The sequence below is a fragment of the Cervus canadensis genome, chromosome 7, assembly GCF_019320065.1.
Source record: "Cervus canadensis isolate Bull #8, Minnesota chromosome 7, ASM1932006v1, whole genome shotgun sequence".
NCBI lineage: Eukaryota > Metazoa > Chordata > Mammalia > Artiodactyla > Cervidae > Cervus > Cervus canadensis.
This window is the reverse complement of record NC_057392.1, coordinates 48,213,541-48,229,495: the sequence shown is the minus strand read 5'-3', so window position 1 is coordinate 48,229,495 and position 15,955 is coordinate 48,213,541. Positions and strand designations below refer to the sequence as shown.

The window sequence follows — 15,955 nt, the reverse complement described above, 5'->3', positions numbered from 1 at the left end:
CTTTTGGGTGTGGACCCTGGACTCACTCATTGGAGCTGAGTCTGTTGAGCAGCCATTGGTTCAGATTGCTGATCCGAGGGCTCACGTGAGCTGCAGGTAAGGGATGGATACTCTGCTGATGTCTGCTTCCGTTTGGCCAGGGCTCAGTTGTCTCTGTGATACTTGGCTCCTTCAGGACTTGGATCCTACCAGGCCTTGCTGGACTTTCAGGCAGACCTACAAAGGCAGTCTGATCTTGGCTACAGTGCCAAGCACCCCCACTCCTGCTCCCCAGTCAGACTTTCAGCAAAGTTTCTATCAGTCTCTAGAAGCCACAGAGATTCCCATGCTGTGCTCATCTCCTTTGAAGTGGCCACAGATACCCGATGTTGGTGCAGGGAATGCGTGTGGTTGTCCCTGCAGGCTGAAAGGAGGACAAAGTGTTCTCCTCAACTTAGCAAACATGGACTGGAACCTGGGGTAAGGAGATGGAGAAACAAAGCTATCTGAACCCCTCTGTCACCCTTTTCCTAAGATCTGTTAGAAATAGAAGTATGGGCTGCCTCCCCCCCTTTCCTCTTTCCTCCTTGGAGGGACAGATCAAATTCCACGACCAGATCAGTCATCCAGGCCTTTAGAAAATCCTCTTCCTAGCACTGGACTTCCAAGCCTATTATTATTCTTGGGACTCAGGAAAATCTGATTTGACAGTGAATCCTCAACTAAGGCAGAGACTGCCTTTCCCTGAGGCATCGACACTCCCTGCTCTAGGGACTGGGAGGCTCTAGAGCAACAAGATGTACAGGTTATAGAAATACTTCTAAAAATATTTCAAAACAACATTATCTCTACATTTTTGTGCCAAGATTCAGCATTTCACTTAGAGTTTTGGGAGTCATGGGTTTCCCAGGTGGTGCAAAGAATCTGCCTGCCAAAGCAGAAGATGCAAGAGATTGGATTTCTTGTGTTTGATCCCTAGGTTGGAAAGATCCCTTGGAGAAGGGGATGGGTATCCACTCCAGTATTCTTGCCTGGAGAATCCCATGGACAGAGGAGCTTGGTGGGCTACAGTCCATGGGGTCACAAAGAGTCAGACACGACTGAGAGACTAAGCACGCACATTGGGAGGCGTGGGCCTCTGTCTGGGTCTCCTGTCAGCATTGTTGGAACATCTGAAGAGGTGGGGGGCATTTTCCTTTCCATCTTATATTTTCACAATGAGAGAAGAAAATTAAGTGAATACTAGGGCCCTCAATGGGGTGGGGTAGAGGGGCCAAAAGAAAAGAAACAAAAGCTCTGAAGTGGGTCTTGAATTTCAGTTAATGTCCTTAACTTATCAGGATCCTTAAACCTCTGAGCAGGACTAATATATTTTATTGAGAAGCTTAAAGTCTTTGACTCAGCTATGAAAACGGAAAAATGCTTAACCCACCTCTACCTAAACCTGGGTGTGTGTTTACCCAACTTTCCCCTACTTCCACCCCACCCCCACATTCTGTCTCCCTGTCAGTCCCTCTGTAAACACTCCTGTCACAGGCTAGTACAGGCTCACGCCTCTCTTCCCAAACACCTCATCCTCCCCCTCACTGCTCTCTCCCACCCCAGCCTGCTCCCCTGCCCTCATGTGCATGGCCAGGCAGGGCTACATGCCAGCCCACAGGCCCCATTTCTGTAGCTGAACAAACACCATTAAGCCTTCTAGGCTTCTAGGAGCTGGGCCTGCCCTCCGCAGGAGATTAAGAGCCCACAGTGAGTCAGCAGCACACCTGGGCCCAAAGCCCCAGACTCCTGGCTGAGCCTCTGTCAGCGGACGTTCCCTGTACCCTCCTACTTCCTCCCCAAGGACACCCTTCTCATTCCCCTCAAGCCCTAGGTAGACGTCTGCCCCCATTTGGCTGAGTCCCAGCATGTCTCCTTCCCTACCCTGTCCCAGCCCTGGAGCTGTGCTGCCAAATGCCCTTGGCCTGGATGGTTGGCCACGTCTATATGGCAGAGAAGCCCATGTCTTAGTGGTGACAGTGGCATTCCGGGAGACTGGGGGCGTGAGGTGTGCGTACGTCCTCTCCGTGGCTGTGACCCTATGGATTCTAGTAGGGAAGTTGAACAGCTGCTAAGATTCACCCACAGGCCGTTGGTGCCTACACACTCTGAATCAGCTACTGTACACTACTGTGCTGAGTCACCACCAGGAATCTGGGGAGACAATATTGGCCTATTTTTAAAAGATCTGCTCATGTACTCAGGCTGTTACGAAAGGCTAGATAATTATTGCCAAAAATAGGTGTTGGTTCAGGGTCTCCACGGCTGATGCAGGCAGGTCCTTTGACGAGAGGCTCTGACACCACATGTGTAGCCTGGTTGTCACCATGGGAGAGGCTGGATTTCCGTGAGCACAGCACCTCCAGTTGCCACATGGGGAATATCATGGACTTTTGATACCCTTTGCTTCTTGAAGGAACGAATAGGAGCTGCAGGAGAGGCCCCAGTACCAACTTCAAAGAACAGAGATTTCATCTTTGTGCCGACTCCTCTCTGAGTCACTTAATGTCATTCCCATTCATGGGAAGAGAGAAATCTGGTACAAGCAACTAACCAGTTTGAATTTCCAACTTCTTGGCAATCTAGGAACTTTTAGGCCTCTGTAAACAAGTCTCCAAAGCTCTCCCTCTTCTGTTGGCGGTGGGGGTGGGAGAAACCTCTTCACAACCTTCTCATCATTTAGTGAGCCCTATGGACTAAGAGTCTCAGAATAATAAGCTCCCTAGAGATCATCTCCTCCAATTTGCTTACTGAAGAGTAAATCAAGTCTCAGAGTAGAGACCGGATTTGTCCAGGTCACAGAGATAAAAACCAGTGGCCAGCCCTAGAGTTAGCCCTGTAGAGGGGACGATGGATAAGACACAGCCTCTGCCCTCAAGGATCCGAGATTCTCAAGAGGAAGCAGTCATTAGTGCAGAGAGCAATAATACATGATAGTTTGTAATTAGATCCAGGAAAAGTTGACATGAAGTATCATGGGTGAGCAATGATGCAAAATCACTCCTGCATAAGGAATCAGGATCATAAAGATCAGTATTAGAGTTGGGCTGGATTTGGACACTTGGGAATAGAAGTAGGGGGACAGGGGTATGCCGATGAAGGAAATAGCTTGGGTTGAGACCTGGAGATGGGATGCCCAAGGAATATAGGCCAGTTTGGCTGTTGTATCAGATACTGAAACCAAACAATGAGGGTGGGGAGGGGAGTAGATCAGGGGAAGGTCAGATGATAGAAACTCTGGAATGCCAGAGTACAGGATTTGAACTTTATTACCATTGTTAACATCTCAAAGTACCAGGTGGCAACATGCCAAGCATTTTACAAAGCAATATTACTCATGTAGTGCAGAGTCTGCACTTTCTAGGAGCTTAGAATTCAAGACAGAGAATGAAATTATGGACAGATATTGAAGGCATAGATTATACATATACATAAATCAAAAACTATTTAACACATAAGTCTTTAAGTGCAAGTAAAAGAGTAAGTACATTTAATGAACACATGAAGGAAGATGGCATCTGGAGACGTGTTCCTGAAAAGTCTCCCTCTATCTGCGGCCTCCCCTGTGCCCTATGGCTCTGAAAAAGGACCAGAAGAGTCAGCATCAGTCTTAATGTTAGACTTCAGCTTCATGTGGCTTTGTCTTCCAGATGGCTAATTTCTGACATGGAACTATTCCTTGAGTTTCCCACTCATCCTCACTGATTGATCTAGTACTCTTCTACATCCAGTTCTGAGCTCATAACACACAGGAGACACAGCTTAAAGGAGGGAGAAGATAGGGATTCAGGGTACAGTGGTGCATGTTAACCACAGCACAAGAGAGAACTCTTCCTTTTGTCAAATCAAAAGATTGTGGGTGATGTGTCCTCATGGAACAGGGAGTGCCTTTTGCGAACCCACACAAATGTGTTTTATGGGCTTGTGGCTCTGACGGGGATGTGGCCAAACAGCTTCTCTAGCTAATCCTCTCCAGCCTTACCTCCTGTCGTGGGACCTGAGAACACTTCCAGCCTGATGCTGTGGGCCAGGTGCCAGCATGGAGGTGACTTTCAGCCTCCCAGTTCACTGCACTGAACTCCTGGCTCATTTGCTGCCCAATGAGGCTGGAGATCTGAGAAAAGGCAGAAGGAAATCTTTGCTTAAACTTACCAAAGGCCCAAAAGTATCCACACACAATGCTGTAAACACCTTCTGGATCAAACCCTGTCCTCAAACTGTTAAACAGACCCCTGACTATCCTGGTGTACTTGGCAAGTACAGCACTTGACACTTCATACACTGTAAGAGTTGGAAGCTCCTCAGAGTCCCTAGTCAGCAGAAATCACTTCCCACTCCCTCCTCCTCATACACACACCCTCCCTAACAGAGGCCACCCAGCCTTTCTCTGTCTGAGCATTTGAAATGACTTAGAGCTCTCCAGCCCCAGATGGCCCCTCTCACTGTGAGTGAGCCCTGGCTGTGTTAACTGTCTCCTCTTTTTGTTCTGCTCCAATTTGACCCCTGTAACATCCACTGTTAGTTCTGGTTCTCTCTCTCATTGCCATATAGATTTGTAGGTAGGAAGAAAAGAAAAAAATGACATTCCTCCACAAAACAAACAAAAAATTCCCTTTTATCCCTTTACTCACATGTTCCTGCACCGGGAAGTCAAACCTCCTAAGAAGCAGCCCTCAATACTTCCAGCCAAACCTTTGTCCATTGTCCATGTAACGTGCCATTCTTTGTCCTGTTCCTATTCTTGGTTCCTGACTCCTGGGCTGGTTTCCTGGTTATCGGCTGGCAAGAGTCACTTGGACCTCACCCAGCTTAAGCATCAGTTCCTGACTTCTCCCCCACCACTTTGATTCTGCTTTTCCTGGTAGCTTATGGTATATAGCTTACCTAGATCAGCATCAAGTCCTCCATGAACAGTTGCACAGATTGTGCTCTGCTCTGCTGCACATCACCCTCTGGACCCAATCTAAAGGCTACTAGCCTCATATGACTATTGAGCACTTGAAACGTGGCTAGTACAACTAGTCTAGTAATTTTATTTAAATTTAATTAAATGTAAATAGCCACACATGGCCGGTGGTACTGTTTTGGATAGCATAGATCTATTCCAGCCTCCTTAATTCACATGTGAGGAAACCAACAAAGTGACTTTCTCAGCAAAATTACTTTCTCTAAAGTGTGAACTAATTTTCATATAACTTTCATTTTCATGTAATTTTTTGTATAATTGAATCCAGGTGTGCATATTAGAAATCCTGACATGGTTAGAATAAGTCCTGACTAATGAGAAAGATCTTTTGAAGAATGGAGGATTTTGCTAAACTTTCACATTGGTTTTTAATGTTAGGGTCAACCAGATTATTTTTTAGTAACTTGAATGCTCATTGCTACTAATACTAATGAAACTGATAACCTTAATTGCGCACTGACTATAGGCTAAGAACTTGCATTAATTTTCTATTGCTGTGTAACAAAACATTGCCAAACTCAGCAGCCTAAGACAATGAGCATTTACTGGGTTACATGGTTTCTGAGGATTAGCAATCAGGGAGTGATTTGGCTGTGTGGTCCTGGCCCAGGGTCTCTGGGTTGCCATCAACATGACAGCTGGAGCTGCTGTCTCTGAAGGCTTGACTGGGCTGTGGGATCTACTCCTAACAAGGCTTACACACATGTTGTTGGCAACAGGCTTCACCTCCATATCCTGTGGGCCTCTCACAACACGTGAACCTCCCTCAAGAACAAGTGACCCCGAAGGAGAGTGACCAAGCAGAAAATCTCAATGCTCTTTTATGACCCTGGCTTAGATGTGACACACAAGCACCTCTGCTGTATTCTGCTGGTCACTCAGACCACTTCTAATGCTACACAGGAGGAGATGACATATGGTGTCAGTATCAGGAGGCAGAGATTATCTGGGGCATCTGGGAGACAGGCCGTCTCAGTACTTCACACATATCTCCTCGCTTCAGCTTTATAAAACAAGCAGGTGGAGACTATTATTATCCCCTTTTACAGATGAGGTGATTGACTCAGAGAGGTGAAGTGACATCCTAAGTGTCTCAGGTGACAAGCAGCAGAGCCCTGTCTCTCCAGGTCTTCTTGGCAAAGACTGTCGGATCTCTTCGGTTGCTCTGCCAACCATGACACGCTCCAACAGGCATTCTTCTTGATCCAGTCCTTTGGCTTAAGGCATTTTGCATCTGCTAAATCTTTATCGGGCTTCCCAGGTGGCACTAGTGGTAAAGAACCTGCCTGCCAATGCAGGAGACTCAAGAGATGAGGGTTTGATCCCTGGGTTGGGAAGATCCTCTGGAGAAGGGCATGGCAACCCACTCCAATATTCTTGCCTGGGAAATCCCATGGACAGAGGTACCTAGCAGGCTACAGTCCAAGGGGCTGCAGAGAGTCGGACACGACTGAGCAGCTAAGCACACACACAGATCTTTATGGGAAAATTTAACACTCACTCCTGACTTGTTAAAAACTCTTTTATTTTTTGAAACTAGGAATAGAAAATTACTTCCTCAACACAATCAATTGCAACTCATGCAACTCATGACAGCAGCAACATAATACTTCACTGTAAAGGATTAGACATAATCTTAATAAAATCAAGAACAAAGATCTCTGCAATTGTTACTGTTCTTTAATACTGGGAAATTCTGATTAGTGCAATAAAATAGAAGTAAGTAGAATTCTTGGAAACAAGAAAATTGTCATTAGAAACTCCCAGAGAATCATCTGAAACCCTCACCAATATTAATGAGATTTCCGCAAAGGACTGGATCTGAGATGTACACCTCAGAGCAATAGCTTTCCTATAGTTCAGCAGTAACTAGCAACAAGATGCAACAAATCTCCTCATTCCCCAGCCCCCTTGTGTCATCCTGGAGCCAGAGGCCTGTGCTTATTTTGCAGCCAAACATTTGTGCCTTTTTCTGGTCCACATGCAGGGCAGGGCGCCTGAAAATATCGGGGCAGGGGGAGGACTGCAAGTCAGACAGCTGCAAAAGGAGCCCTCAAGCTGGAAGTTTTCTGCGTGGGTCTGGGACTGTCTAACACCCTGAGGAATGACAAACAAGCCTTCTCCTGCCACTTTGGCTTTTCCTTTGCAGTGAAAAATAAAGGACAGAAGACAGGATGCTGGCAGGGCCTGGACAGTGTCTTACCGTAACAGAGGCCAGAGTGGAATGTGCCCTGGTTTTTGAATCCTGAAGATCCAGTTTGGTTCATGGCATGGACATTATTCATTGGAAGAAGCTTTGCACCTCTGCACTCCCCACTTTTTTATCTGTGGGGCAAAAAGGGGATTGCCTACCTCCTAGGAATTGTGGGGAGAATGCAATCAGGTAGTGAGCAGGAAAGTACTTTGCCAACTAAAGTACAATGGAAACAGAAAGTAAGACTGCTTGTATTGATGAGGGCTCCGAGCCAGCCTGGTGACAAAACCACACGCTGTGCCAGCTCTCTGGCTGGTCCCTGTGTCCCCAGGGTGCATTTGACCCAGCTATGACACTACACCAAGGTCCCACACAGGCCTCCAGCTTGGTGACCTGACCACACTGGCTACTTCATATGCCCTAAGAACAGGCACGGGAATGCAGTTATCTTGCACATTTGCCTGGGCCCAGTTTCTTAGTCCATAGACAGGTATGATTTCTCTGATGAACTTGTTTGTATTGCAACTTCTACTTTGAGGAGCCAGGGTCAAAGGGTGTCACCTTCCTTTCTGACAAGAAGATGGTAGCATGTCTCCTGGAGCCTCAGGACAAGGCCTCATAATCCCATCGAGGTTTGGGTCTGGTCAGCAAGACAGTTGTTCACACACAATAGGGTCCCAAGGACAAAGACAAGCCCCCAAAGAGTCTGTACAATAGGAGTGGGCAAACACTATGAGGCTGGGAGAGCAAGAGTGGTGGAAGAGTAGCCTCCGTGGTCCTCGGAGCACAAAGAGGAACAGGCAGGGGTTAGGGGAACACGGGACAGGTCAGGGAGTGAGAACTGGGAAGGAGCAAGAGAGGGGCTCTGGGAATGGCCCCAAAATGATCTCTTAGCATCTTAGGTGTCTGAGGGTGACTCCCCTGCCTAGAGCCCCCACCCCTGGGGGGCCCCCCAGGTGGTCCCATGCTAAAATCAGCCAAGATTTCTAAGGTGAAGCACGTTGCCCCATTTTGTTGTGAAGTGGGGGAAATTTTGCAGTGACTGACTTCAATTACTAAATTCTCTCTGCTTTAGAGGAGCCATTTCTCCAGTAGACTGGAAAGTGTTTATGTCTACCTGGGCATGTGCATGCCAGAGGGGATGGGGTTTGCTTAGGAAGTAGACTGATTGTTCTCCTCATTCCTGAGATAACCGTAGAGGCCCGTACCAGCAGCCAGGGCCCCAGGGTCGGGCCAGCCACTGCAGGGTGCAGGCTCCTGACTGCTGGACACCCAGGGGTGCAGGAGGCCACTCAGCACCCCTCATCTCAGTCAGCCCTGGCAGCAAGTCTATGTCATGGTCCCATGGGGAGTCATGGGGAGAATCTGCCCTGAGCAAGTAGATTGCCTGTGGCCCCAGCCCATGGAGTAAAGCGCTGGTGACTATAAACCGCAGCTGAAGGTCAGCTGTCCCTGTATGTCCACCCAGCCCACTTCGGCGTACCCTCTGAACATGACATACCCTCTGAACTCAGCTGGCTGCTGAGAACTAAGAACCCACTTCAAGATGAAGACTCCTGGGTGCAAAGTACACAGACTCCCCAGGAGCTCCAGCTGGTCCTGCTAACCCCCAATGCCAGCTTCCCTCATCTCCCTGGAAGCTGTGTTTCTCTTCCTCTCCCTCTGAGGGTCTCTTTCTCTGTCTGTAGCTCTCTGTCTAGTGTTCTATCTGTCTCCACCCCTCTGTGTGTGTCTGTGAGTTTCTCCCTGTTTCACTGTGTTTCTCTGCTCTCTCTATGCCTCTGCTATCCTTTGTCTGTCTCTCTGTGCCTTCCATTCAGTCTTTGTCTCTTTGATCCTCGGTGTCTCTCAGCCTCTCTCTGATCAGCTCTAGTATGTGTCTCTCTCTCATCTTTGAATAAAGCTGCCCACACAGCACCTCCAGCAGGACCAAGGTCCTTCCAAGGTCCCCACAGAACAGAGCAAGGTGGACACTGAGCCAGGCCCACACGTCAGGTCAATACAACAGTTTTGTGAAGCCTGCCCTCTGGCCATGTGAAGCCAGTCCATGGCGCCAGGGCATTTGGGCATACATAGCAGGCTCCATGGGTGCTCACCTCATCGCCCCCTGGGGGACTCAGAGAGACGATTACATGCTGTGTCAGCAAATCTGTGAAGCTCCGTGTCTCCCTCCCAAGAGTCAGCATTCTCATTCTTGGTATTCTTTGGTACTTCCTAGTAGCAGGAAAGACCTTTAGAAGCCAGTGTCTATACAAAACACCAGCTGGAAAACCACAGGTTTCTGCTTCCTCTAAGTGAGTGGGAGGGAGTGGAGCTGGGGCTAAAGCATGGATAAAGAATTACTAAGGATATAATAGGTATAGCCACGCAGAGCCCCACAACTTGAAAGACTTGAAAGGTTCAGGGCTAGGTTCAGGGCCACACCTGTGGCCAAGTCACCACCCACCACTCCTCTCCCCCCAGTCCTGCCCCGCCTCAAAAAAATAGCCACCCAGCAACCAATATATGAATCAGAGTATAATAACCACCATTTCTCTTGGGTCAGGAGTACTATCAGCCACTTGCTGATTATTATCTTGGTCATTCCTACAAAAAAAACCTAGGTAAGTAGTCATCTTTCCATTTTACAGGTGGAGAAACTAAGGCTCAGAAAGGTTAAGTAATTTGCCTGAATTATACAACTAGGAGTGGAAGATCTAAAGTTATTAATAGAACCCAGGCCTGTCAGAATCCAAGCTGCACACTTGGTCCATTGTCACATGGAAGAAAAACTTTTGGTCAAATGGAGATGTTTCTTTTCACATCTGAGTGTCCTTTCTATGAATGGATCAGAACATAGAAATACTTGGAAGCAATTAAGCATCATGTCAAGCCAACCTCTCCTCCCTGCCTTCCAGGCAGCAGGTGGTGGCGTCTGAGCACATCGAGGAATAGTGCCACTCCAATCAGTCCAGGTAGCAAAGGCCTGCAGTGATGTCCGTGAAGCTTCAGGTAATATTCCATTTGCTGAATTTTACCAGTGGTCAAAACACAAAACCAGATATTAAAGGCTTAAAAATGTATGGAAGAAAAATTTGCAGTTTATAAAATTCTAGCATTTTTTTTCCTTTGAATTGAGCTAAAACTGACATTATTCTCATTATTAAAGTAGAATACATTTTCCACTAGGTTTGACTCAAAGATCTAAGAAGGGAAAGGAAGGGCTCCCTGGGGACCTCCTCCCAAATGTAGTTCCTCCTCTGATCAGCAGTGATTAGGAGGCCTGCATGTGCCTTACCGTTCTCAGGTCAGAGACAACTTCGGAAACAAAAAGGTTTGCAAAAAAGACATCTGGTCCATCTATCTGTAAACTCTTCCTTATTCCTTGCAGTGGAGAAAAGAGTTCTATTCACAGCCATTGTTGCTGAAACAAGAGGGGGGAAAAGGGTGGCTTGAAAGTCAGCCAGGCAGCGTAACGCCACACCCACTCAGGGATATTTAAACCTGCTGAGCCTCTTGGAGTTAATCTCTCCCTGTAGTGACCTCATGGAGACAAGATATGTGTTTCTGGTGCCAGGAGGAGACTGTGGCTTCACACACAAAAAAGTTTATGAGGTTTAAAAGAATTCATTACTCTAGATAATACAGTAGTGACCCAGAGTTTACATACGCAAAGTGAATTTGGGCCCAATTGCCAATTTGGCAGCCTTCATTTGACATAAACTTGATTCCATTCCATTCCACAAATATTTCCTGAGTTCCTACTGTGTGCCAGTGCTTTGACCCAAAAGAGCTTATTCACTCTAGGAAGGGAGAGCAAATAGGTACTCAAAAGTGGAGGATCATTGAACAGTCAACAAATGGCTTTTGAGGGCCTACTAATGGCCAGGTGTTCAGAATGAGAGATTCTAGGAAAAAAAGCTTTATGGAGGAAGTCTGAAGGCAAATTTGACACTCTTTTTTGATCAAACAAACCACAGTCAGTTTAATTTCATGGGCAAGTCCCTATTATTTAAGGACTTAAAAAAATGTTAATACTTTTTCATGTTAATTTTTACAGGAGGGAGAAAGTCCCTCCTTTTTCTTTCTGTCTCTACCACAGAGTCTGGAAAGCTGAAATAACTGTTCTAGCTACTCCAGTTGGTTTATTTTGCTTGTGTCTGAGCACAAGCCTAATAAATAATATAAATATAAGATAAGCACTAGTGACCACTTTCCACCAGCTGGAGGCTTTGTATTCATCAGCCACCATGTTGCAAGGCACAGACAGCTAACTTTTATGGAGCAGTCACTTTGTGCTAGGAACTATTCTGAAGTATTTACGTATATCTCCTCTCCACTCCTCACTTACTATCACTCCCATTCTACAGATGAAGAAGCAGGTTTGGTGGGGCCTTAGAGCTTGCCCATGTCTGGTAAAGGGCAGAGCTGCTAGCTGAGCTTGTCACCAGTCACTTAGGACATCTCCCAGTCTTCTAAATGAAGTCATTCTTAAAGGATGGCCCCAGACCTGCAGAAGCAACATCCTCTGGGAGCTTGTTAGACTTGCAAATTCTCAACACTCACCCCTGACCTACAGAATCAGCGTCTAGGGGGTGGGGCCAGCACGCTATGTTTCAACAAGCCCTAATGGGGATTCCAATGTGTGTTAAAGATTGAGGACCCCTCTTTAGAATATGTGAGGAGCCTCTGTTGTCCTCTTCTGGACATTCCTGTGGGGGACTCCTCTTTGGGTTCTAAATCTTGGAATTCTTTTTTGATTCTGGGTCCTGGATGATCTTTGCAGTTGCCTTAATGCAGGAAGAAGAGGGATTCTTTGATGTTATGGCCCCAAGTCCACTTTGGGCTTTAGGTTCACAGCTACCTAAACTGAGCAGTGCTCCAAGACGCACTGTGCAATGTCAGGAACAAGTCTTTCTAACCCAGGCTGTAGTGGCTTAATTGCTGTTCCAGGCTCTGCAGAGTCTTTTCAATACACGCCAAAGCACCTCCCAAATTCTACCTTGGGAAGCCCTATCTGGAGCTCCCACTTCCCTCCCAGCTCCATCTTTGACTCAGGTGGCCTCTAAGGGTCTCTGGAATTAGGGCCCAGAGCCATAGAGGTCCATCTGATTTCCAGAGCAGGTGACTTTTTTCATGGACTCAGAGCTAGAAGAGGCCTTTGGGAGCATTCAGTTCAATCCCCTGATTTTATCAATAGAGGCTGAGGGAGTAGAAGTGGTCAGTCCATATTTATCAGACAGACACTGGAAGGATGGGATAAAACCCATTGGAGAAGTGGTGGAGGCATGTTCTGAGTCTGCACTGCAGGATACTGCCTCTGTGACACTCAAGAGAAGCTTCATGTCACCAGCTCAGGGCACATGCCTACTGACTGAGCTACAAACAGGCCCCAGGTGCTTCAGCTCCTGTTGGACAATGTTCATAGCAAACTCGGGGTTGACCCACACTTTCTAATCCTCTTCTTGAGAATGGAGAGAAATCTCAGATCAGCAGAGTAGAAAAGAGGACAAACAGGGCTACTGGCCTGAGAGAAGAAGCCAAAAGGTTTTTCTACTTGCAGTGATTTCCTTTGGATGAAATCTAGCCCAGGTTTGAGCTGTCCAAGGGATTGTTAAGGGAATATTTATAATGTTGATGGGATTAGAAAGAGAATACTGGGGACCATCAGGAAAGGGACTTTTAAGGGAGGGTGAGAATGACTGTGTTTGTTTTCTCCAAGACCATTTGGAAGATAAATTCAGGCCCTTCCAGAATGACTACCACCATGCTCCCTTGGCACAAGTTTTTATTTCCCAAGGGAACAACGGCAAGGGGCCACCACATCTCCCAGGTGAGTCCCAGCAGAGAGCCTCTGTGTGCTCTTGAGGATGGCTCAATAGAGGCCGAATTAATTTACTTAAATTGTGCCACACTCAGGTGCTCAGTGTTATTTTAAAGTGATATGAACATCAGAACTCTTGTTTCTGAGTAGTTTATCTAGTGACGCCTCTTGGCATTCACAGGCAGCCAATTTCTTCCTGAGGAATTTCCACTAATCTCTTCTCCAGGAATAGACCTTGGCTCCCAAGGCAGTGTCAGTGAGTTCAAGGCATAGCTTGAATTCAGCCCTAGCGCTGCCAAAGCAAAATGCCCTGACTGTAGGCAGGTGGGCAGAGATCTGTAGAGCCTTTACTGGGGTCCCTAGAGTTAGGCTGGTTGCAGTGGCCTCTGAGCTTTGGAGTCTTTCCTGCTTCTGGGACAAGGGGACCAGAGGTTTGAAGGGAAGGAGGTGACAGTAGGGAGGGGAGAGCAGAAGCTCATGTCCATACAGACAGCCTCCACCACTCTCTGACCTACTTCTCCTTCCTCACCTACTGTTTCTGTGACAACTTTCCCACCTCATCTGCATTTCATCTTTATGTCAAACAGATTCAAGCTAATTGGGATGAAATAGTGTTGATTTCCAGACTCTGATTCTCCCTGGTTAGTGATCTTTAACCAAATAGAAAATACAATTTGTAAAGTACCGTGTTCAGATTTGCTTGGAAGTAATATGGATGGAGAGAGTGGTAGGGTTACAGATGAAATAGGATTGCCTCCAAGTTGATTATTGTTGAAGCTGGGTAATGGCATTATTCACAAGAGCCAACAGGTGGGAATAACTCTAGTGCCCATGAACAGAGGATAAACAACATGTGCTGTATACTTACAATGGACTATCATTCAGCTTTGGAAAGGAAAGCAATCCTGACACAGGCAGCAACATGTATGAACTTTGAGGACACTATGCTAGGTGAAATAACGAGTGATGACTCAGATGGTAAAGAATACACCTGCAATGCAGGAGACCTGGGTTCTATTCCTGGGTTGGGCAGATCCTCTGGAAAAGAGAACAGCTACCCACTTCAGTATTCTGGCCTGAAGAATTTCATGGACTGTACAGTCCATGGGGTCACAAAGAGTTGGACACGACTGAGCAACTTTCACTTCACTTCAAAGGACAAGTACTATATAATTCCACTTATAAGAGGCATTGTGAAAAAAAAAAAAAAAGAGGCATTGTGATAGTCAATTTCACAGAGAAGAAAAGTAGAATAGTGGTTGCCAAGGGCTGAAGGCAGAAAGGGGAATGCAGAATTGTTGTTCAATGGGAACAGAGTTTCAGTTTTGCAAGATGAAAAGAGTTTTTGAGATTGGTTGTAGAACAGTGTGAATGGTCTTGCTACTAAATGTACAAGTGGTTAAGATGGTAAATTTTATGTTATGTGTATTTTACCACAATTTAAAATTTAAAAAAAAGTTTAAGGAGAGTGATGGTTATCGGAGTATTCATATACTATTCCATCTATTTCAACATTTGGTATTTTCTATATAAAAAAGAAGAGACAGTACTTTGCCAACAAAGGTCCGTCTAGTCAAGGCTATGGTTTCTCCAGTGATCATGTATGGATGTGAGAGTTGGACTATAAAGAAACCTGAGCACTGAAGAATTGATGCTTTTGAACTGTGGTGTTGGAGAAGATTCTTAAGAGTCCCTTGGACTGCAAGGAGATCCAACCAGTCCATCCTAAAGGAGATCAGTCCTGGGTGTTCATTGGAAGGACTGATGTTGAAGCTGAAACTCCAATACTTTGGCCACCTGATGTGAAGAGCTGATTCATTGGAAAAGACCCTGATGCTGAGAAAGATAGGGGGCGGGAGGAGAAGGGGACGACAGAGGATGAGACGGTTGGATGGCATCACCGACTCAATGGACATGAGTTTGGGTAAACTGCGGGAGTTGGTGATGGACAGGGAGGCTTGGCATGCTGCGGTTCATGGGGTTGCAAAGAGTCGGACACGACTGAGCAACTGAACTGAACTGATAATAAAAAACTAAACATGTTCAATGTACAGTTGCAGTGAAAGCTATCAAATACATTTAGTAATACCCTTTAAAAGAATTGCACAAAATCTACTTTTAAAAATACATTTAAAATACAATAGCTTTTCATGAGGATGGCACCGAAGGCGAAGAAGGAAGCCCCTGCCCCTCCTAAAGCTGAAGCCAAAGCAAAGGCTTTGAAGGCCAAGGAAGCAGTGTTGAAAGGTGTACACAGCCACAAGAAAAAGAAGATTCGGACGTCACCCACCTTCCGGTGGCCCAAAACACTGCGGCTCAGAAGGCAGTCCAAATATCCTCGGAAGAGCGCCCCAGGAGAAACAAACTTGACCACTATGCCATCATCAAATTCCCCCTCACCACTGAGTCAGCCATGAAGAATACAGAAGACAACAACACACTGGTATTCATTGTGGATGTCAAGGCCAACAAGCACCAAATTAAACAGGCTGTGAAGAAGCTCTATGACATTGATGTGGCTAAGGTCAATACTCTGATCAGGCTTGATGGAGAGAAGAAGGCATATGTTCGACTGGCTCCTGACTATGATGCTTTGGATGTTGCCAACAAAATTGGGATCATCTAAACTGAGTCCAGTTGGCTAATTCCAAATCTAAAAGTTTTCACTATGTAAAAATAAATAAATAAAATAAAATACCATAAAACTTTACTAAAGGACATAGAAGAGGTCTTGAATAAACAGTTATCTTGCTCCTGTGTGGGAAAATGTTATTTGGAGGGATGTGCAACCTGTCCATATTTATCTGTAAATTGACCTCAATCCTTTCCAAAAAGACAAGGAGCTGTTCTAAGGAACAATAAGCTGATTCTAATATTCATCAGGAAGATGAAATGCATAAGAAGAGCCAAGGAAAATTTGAAAAAGAGAAAAAAAGAAGACATGCCTTACCAAGGAGCAAATGTTACTTTATGT

At 46.0% G+C, this 15,955-nt stretch overlaps 1 long non-coding RNA gene and 1 pseudogene across 1 annotated transcript; one reads left to right on the top strand and one right to left on the bottom strand.

Annotated features, from left to right (window-relative positions):
- Positions 1 to 3,285: 3,285 nt before the first annotated feature.
- Positions 3,286 to 4,744, bottom strand: LOC122445089. The gene is made up of 3 exons (XR_006270445.1): positions 4,650 to 4,744; positions 4,001 to 4,132; positions 3,286 to 3,596 (listed from the first exon to the last, which is right to left on the bottom strand). It is a non-coding gene; the product is annotated as an uncharacterized LOC122445089 (long non-coding RNA).
- Positions 4,745 to 15,131: 10,387 nt separating this feature from the next.
- On the top strand, positions 15,132 to 15,612 carry LOC122445199 (annotated as a pseudogene).
- The last annotated feature ends 343 nt before the right edge of the window (positions 15,613 to 15,955 follow it).